Here is a 6,340-nt window from a genome sequence, read left to right on the forward strand (position 1 = left end):
ACCTCCATGCCTTCGAGGCCACAGCCGCTCGAGAGGGTTAGGCGAAGACGCAATGGGTAGGACTTGTGGCTCCTTTTCTTTCAGGGGAGGCTCTTAAAGCCTTTCGGGATGTAGAAATGAGTGTTGGGCAAGACTATGACAAATTAAAGGAAGAGATACTGAGCCGCCAGGGCCTTACCAAGTTTAGTTTGGCTCAACGGTTCCATGAATGGACATTTCAAACAGGGGCAACCCCGCGTGCACAAATGCATGAGTTGACGAGAGTAGCAAACAGGTGGCTGGACCCTGGAAAAAACAGCCCAGCAGCCATTGTAGAGGTTCTTCTCATGGACCGATATCTAAGAGCCCTGCCGTTTGAGGCTAAAAAGGTGATCAGCCAGCAGAGGCTAACAACAACCATGCAGTTAGTAGAAGCTGTAGAACAGTATCAGGCCTCCATGGATATGCTTCGTCTCACCCGGAAAGAACCAACAGCTACGGCTCCTGTTCGCCGGAGTGGATTTCGCCCAGGAGTTTTTCAACAGGGTAGCTCCCCTGCTAGCTCACAGAGAAGGGTGCTTACCCCGTTTCAACAGCAACAGGGATCCTCCAACCCAGAACCTCATCAGTGCTTCCGCTGTGGCAAAGTAGGCCATATCTCGTGGCAGTGTGACAAGCTGGACGAGCCAATGCCCACAGCTGCGTCCTCAAACAGTCAGCAAGCCAACTTTGCTGCTCTCCTTGGGGAAAGTGTGGACTGCAGACCAACCTGCCCTGTAACAGTAAATCAATGTGAGGTAGAAGCCTTGCTCGATTCGGGAAGTGCCCGAACACTAGTCCAGGAGTCCGTGCTGGAAGCATCACCTCTTGCCCAAAGTGAACACGTTCCGGTCGTGTGTGTACATGGGGACACTCGTGAATATCCAACTGCCAGGGTGAGGCTGAAAACTACCAAAGGCACATTCAATATTGAAGTGGGGGTAATCAAGTCCCTCCCTGTCCCCGTCCTGATCGGTCGAGATTGCCCAGCCTTTTCCATGCTGTGGAAAGAGGCAGAAAAGAGGCGTAAGCCCGAGCCACGAAAACGTAGGTCTCTAGTCACCAAAGTTAATAAGTCATGGGTAAATCCTTCCAAGCCGTGGGATTCACCATCTGTTGAACCTCAAGTTTTTGCAGCAGACTCCAGTGGTGGGGATTCAGAACCGGAAGAGACGGCCGACTCCGAGCTGCAACCCGGGCCAAGTGACGATGAGGCCGAGGACGTTGAAGCGAAACCACCACTGAAAGGTCAGTTTGGAACAGCCCAAATACAGGACCCTACCCTAAATAATGCGCTTAAAAATGTCCAGGTTGTAGAGGGCACCCTGGTGGGACCTAGGCTAACCCTGTCGTTCCCTCACTTTGCAGTCAAGAATGGGCTCTTGTATCAGGTCATTAAGTATCAGGATAAAGTTTTGGAGCAACTTCTGGTGCCAAAACCTCACCGTTCCACGGTTATGCAGTTAGCTCATACGCACATTCTAGGGGCTCACTTGGGGGTGGAAAAAACCAAAGAGAGAATATTACAGAGGTTCTTTTGGCCAGGTATTCACAGGGAGGTAGAAAATTTCTGTCGCAGTTGCCCAGAGTGCCAGGTCACCGCTCCAAAACCGAGGTACAAGAGTCCTCTCATTCCCTTACCCATCATAGAAACTCCTTTTGAAAAGGTGGGGCTGGATATTGTGGGTCCACTACCCAAGAGTGCTCGAGGCCATCAGTACATCCTTGTCCTGGTGGACTATGCAACCAGGTACCCAGAAGCCATTCCCCTTAGAAAGGCTAACGCTAGACAAATAGCAAATGAGCTATTCCTCTTCAGCACTAGGGTAGGGTTACCAAAAGAAATACTGACTGACCAAGGGAGTCCCTTTATGTCCCGGGTCATGAGGCAGTTGTGTGCTCTGCTGCGAGTGAAACAGGTCCGAACCTCCGTATACCATCCACAGACTGATGGGTTAGTGGAGAGGTTCAACAAAACTCTTAAAGCCATGCTTAGGAAGGCAGTCGGCCAAGACGGAAGAAACTGGGATCAGCTCATCCCCTACCTCCTGTTTGCAGTTAGGGAAGTCCCACAGTCCTCCACTGGGTTTTCACCCTTTGACCTTCTCTATTCCCACAAACCAAGGGGACTGCTGGACATAGCCAGAGAGACCTGGGAGGAACAACCATGTCCCCATAGGACAATGATTGAACATGTGACGGCAATGCGCAAACGAATGGCCGCTATATTTCCCATTGTGAAAGAGCACATGGAAAAAGCACAGAGAGATCAAAGGGCTGTGTATGACCGAACAGCCCAACCCAGGGAGTTCCAACCGGGGGACAGGGTCTTAGTTTTGGTGCCCACGGTAGAATGCAAATTCTTGGCCACCTGGCAAGGACCATACGAAGTCGTTGAGAAGGTGGGGGAGGTTAATTATAAAGTACGACAACCCGGAAAGCGTAAAGGGGAGCAAATATACCATGTTAACCTCTTGAAGAAATGGCATGACAGAGAGACATTGTTTACTGGTTGTCCCCCAAAGGAGCCAGAAGATTTAGCCCGGGAAGTAGTGCATTTTGGCCCCGAACTTTCCCCTCACCAGCTACAGCAAGCAAAGGAGCTGGTAGACCGCAACCAAGATGTTTTCTCATCCCTCCCGGGCTGCACCCAACTGGTGGAGCATGAAGTACGCACCCAGGCAGGGAAACGGTAAACCAAAGGCCGTATCGGGTACCAGAGGCCCGCAGGAAAGTGATCGAGGAAGAGGTAAGCAAGATGTTGAAATTGAATGTGATTGAAGAGTCCAAGAGTGCCTGGTCAAGCCCTATTGTCCTTGTGGCCAAGCCTGATAACACAGTACGTTTCTGTAATGACTTTAGAAAGCTGAATGCTGTGTCTGAATTTGATGCCTACCCCATGCCTCGTGTGGACGAGCTAATTGAAAGCCTGGGTAATGCCCGGTTCATAACCACTCTTGATCTTACAAAAGGCTATTGGCAGGTACCATTGGCAGCAGAGTCAAAGGAAAAGACAGCCTTCGCCACTCCGGGAGGTCTCTGGCAGTACCGGATGTTGCCTTTCGGTTTGTCCGGAGCCCCTGCGACCTTCCAACGCTTAATGGATCAGGTACTGAAACCTCATAAAGAATATGCTGCTGCGTATTTAGATGATGTGGTGATCCAGAGTCCTGATTGGGATAGTCACTTACCTCGGGTGGAGAAGGTCCTGGAGTCTATAAGAGAAGCAGGCTTGACGGCGAACCCCAAAAAATGCAAGCTGGCCTACAGTGAGACAAACTACCTGGGGTATACCATTGGCAGAGGCCTCGTCAAGCCGCAGGAGGCGAAACTTGATGCCATTCAGAAGTGGCCAAAACCGTTGACAAAGAAGCAGGTGAGATCATTTTTAGGCCTTGCAAATTATTACAGACGATTTATTCCTGATTTTGCTGGGATAGCTGCTCCTCTCACAGAACTGACCACAAAGAAGCACTCAAGGATGGTGAAGTGGAGCCCGGAAGCAGAAGAAGCCTTTGGCAATCTCAAGAGGGCCTTATGTTCAAAACCAGTCCTCATGGCTCCCAACTTCAGTAAGGAGTTTGTGGTCCAGGCAGATGCCTCTGAGGTGGGGCTGGGTGCTGTCCTGTCCCAGATCCATGAGGGTGAGGAACATCCAGTTCTTTATTTGAGTCGTAAACTGCTGCCAAGAGAGAGGAACTATGCCACGGTGGAGAAAGAAGGTCTAGCGATAAAGTGGGCTCTAGAAACACTCAGATACTACCTGTTGGGGAGGAGGTTCACTCTAGTAACGGATCATGCTCCATTACAGTGGATGGCCAAAAACAAAGAGTCTAACAGTAGGGTAACCCGGTGGTTTTTAGGGCTCCAACCTTTTAACTTCTCTGTCATTCACAGACCCGGTCGTACTCATGGAAACGCTGACGCACTGTCCCGCCGTGATGCCTTTTGGTCCTCATTCACCCTGCCGAGGGCGTCAGGCCCGAGAGGAGGGATGTGTGGCATCACGAGGGGACGTGTGGTAGAGGGGCGTTATGTTCCTCTCCCGGAATGGCTACCACGCCACAAGATGGCTGCCGGGAAAACTACATCTCCCAGAATGCACTTCTCAGACAGGTGCAAATGCCTCAGCCCTCTGATTGAAGCGGGAGCTCAGGTGTGGGAGAGGGAGAGAACAAAGGAGCAGAGACACACACCAAGCGAGGGGCATCGTACGTGGCACAAACTAAGTTCGGTGTCTGATGAACTTTGAGTTAAGTTAGGAGCAACTTTTTGAAGCCTATGTTTTGCCTTTGGAGAACTTTATTGTTTTGCTTCCTGAAGTACTTTTTGTTGGTTAATAAACCGGACTATTCGTTGAAAAGCACTTTTGCCTGCTCTGTCCTGTTGTTTACGCACTGCCCTACACCTTGCTCAGTGGTGAAACCTCTCATGATACCACACTATCTATCATACATAAATACAGACACAGCACCACACATAAACACACACACACTTTTTCATTGCTTTATGTGTTGATGCTGAATAATAAGGTAGAGCATACACACTCTCTCTCACACACACACACACACACACACACACACAACATTGACATGCTAATGCTTGGAAAAGGATGGTGACGAGGAGAGGTGAACTGAAGGGAAGAAGGATCTGGTGAAAGACTGAGATGGTCAGAGAGAGAGATAGAGAGGGAGAGAAAGAGAGATAGAGAGAGGGAGGGAGAGGGATGAGAGAGAGGGAGAGAAAGAGAGATAGAGAGATTGAGAGGGAGAGAAAGAGAGATACAGAGATATATATAGAGAGAGGTGAACTGAAGGGAAGAAGGATCTGGTGAAAGAGATAGAGAGGGATGAGAGAGAGAGGGAGAGAAAGAGAAAAATCAAAGAGAGGTGGGTGTTATACGTAACCTACCCACAACAGTTGAGGCAAAATGTAATTCAAATAGTGTGTGTGTGTGTATTTGTTTACTTGTGTGCGTGAATCTGTCTGTCTGTCTGTCACTGTGTCTGTGTGTGTGTGTGTGTTTTCATGTGTGTGTGTGTGCTGAAGGGGAAATGAGGTGAGACATACGGAGAATGTAGATGAGGAGCATCTGAGATTTTAGTTTAGTTTAAATACTAACTTACTAATACAAATACTTATTTTACTTTAGTTTTATTTTGTTTTGAAATCAGTGAGATGGACAAAAAGATTGTAAATCTCAGAAACACTACTACACACACACAGACAAACACACATTAATACATGTACACACACACAGACCGACAAACACACATTAACACACGTACACACACACTTGAGTAATCATTCAACCCTCAGGAGGGTGCACACACACAGACAGCCAAACACACATTAACATACGTACACACACACTTGAGTAATCATTCAACCCTCAGGAGGGTACACACACACACACACACACACACACACACACACACACACAGACAAGCACACATTAACACACGTACACACACAGACAGATGAACACACATTAACACCGAACACACACAGTTGAGTAATCATTCCACCCTCAGGAGGGTGCTATATGTCACAATATTTCATTGCGTCTATGACCTAGACAACCCAAGTGATTTTCCTCTCTGGGATAATGAAAAGACAGAAGTAATGAATCCTGTTGCGAAAGATAGGCCTACATTTTCTTTAATTTTTTCTCTTTCTTCATTCCTTTCTTATTGGAGTACTGTTGGATATTGTACTACCTTACAAATGTACACCTGCTGTTGAAATTGCAGATTATAATCCCCAAAAGTAAAAAAAAGTAACATTAAAAATAATAAAAATAAAGTAAATAAATAGATAATAATAATGCATATTATACATATATATGTTTGTATAATTTTTTTATGTTGTGTTTTGGTTACTTAATTTTGTTAGATGTATACTAAACCTATCCAACATAGTGTTTCTTTGGGTAATGTATGATGATATTCGGGAATAAATTTAAACCTCAACATCCAAAATTGGTGTTACGCAAACTTCTAAATTCCGACTACTAGCCGATCCCATATCCAGCTTCGTCATACTTTGACAGCAGGGGCAAAATGTTGACTGGCAGCTGGCGTCATGACTATATGACTCTCTCTCAGATGAAAATTTGTATCTACGTTTCAGGTAAATTGTTCCGGCTTCGCTGCTAAACTGCAAAACAATCTCATGGAGTCGGAATTTAATGTCGAAATGATGTGGGCGGTTCGAATCTGGCGTCATTTGGGGTCAACCATAATCCAGTCCAATGTGATTCGCGCATTGAATGACGGACATTTTAGTAATCCAGTAAAATGCCGGGGAAAACGTGGGTTGT

Source organism: Clupea harengus, chromosome 24 (assembly GCF_900700415.2).
Source record: "Clupea harengus chromosome 24, Ch_v2.0.2, whole genome shotgun sequence".
Lineage (NCBI taxonomy): Eukaryota > Metazoa > Chordata > Actinopteri > Clupeiformes > Clupeidae > Clupea > Clupea harengus.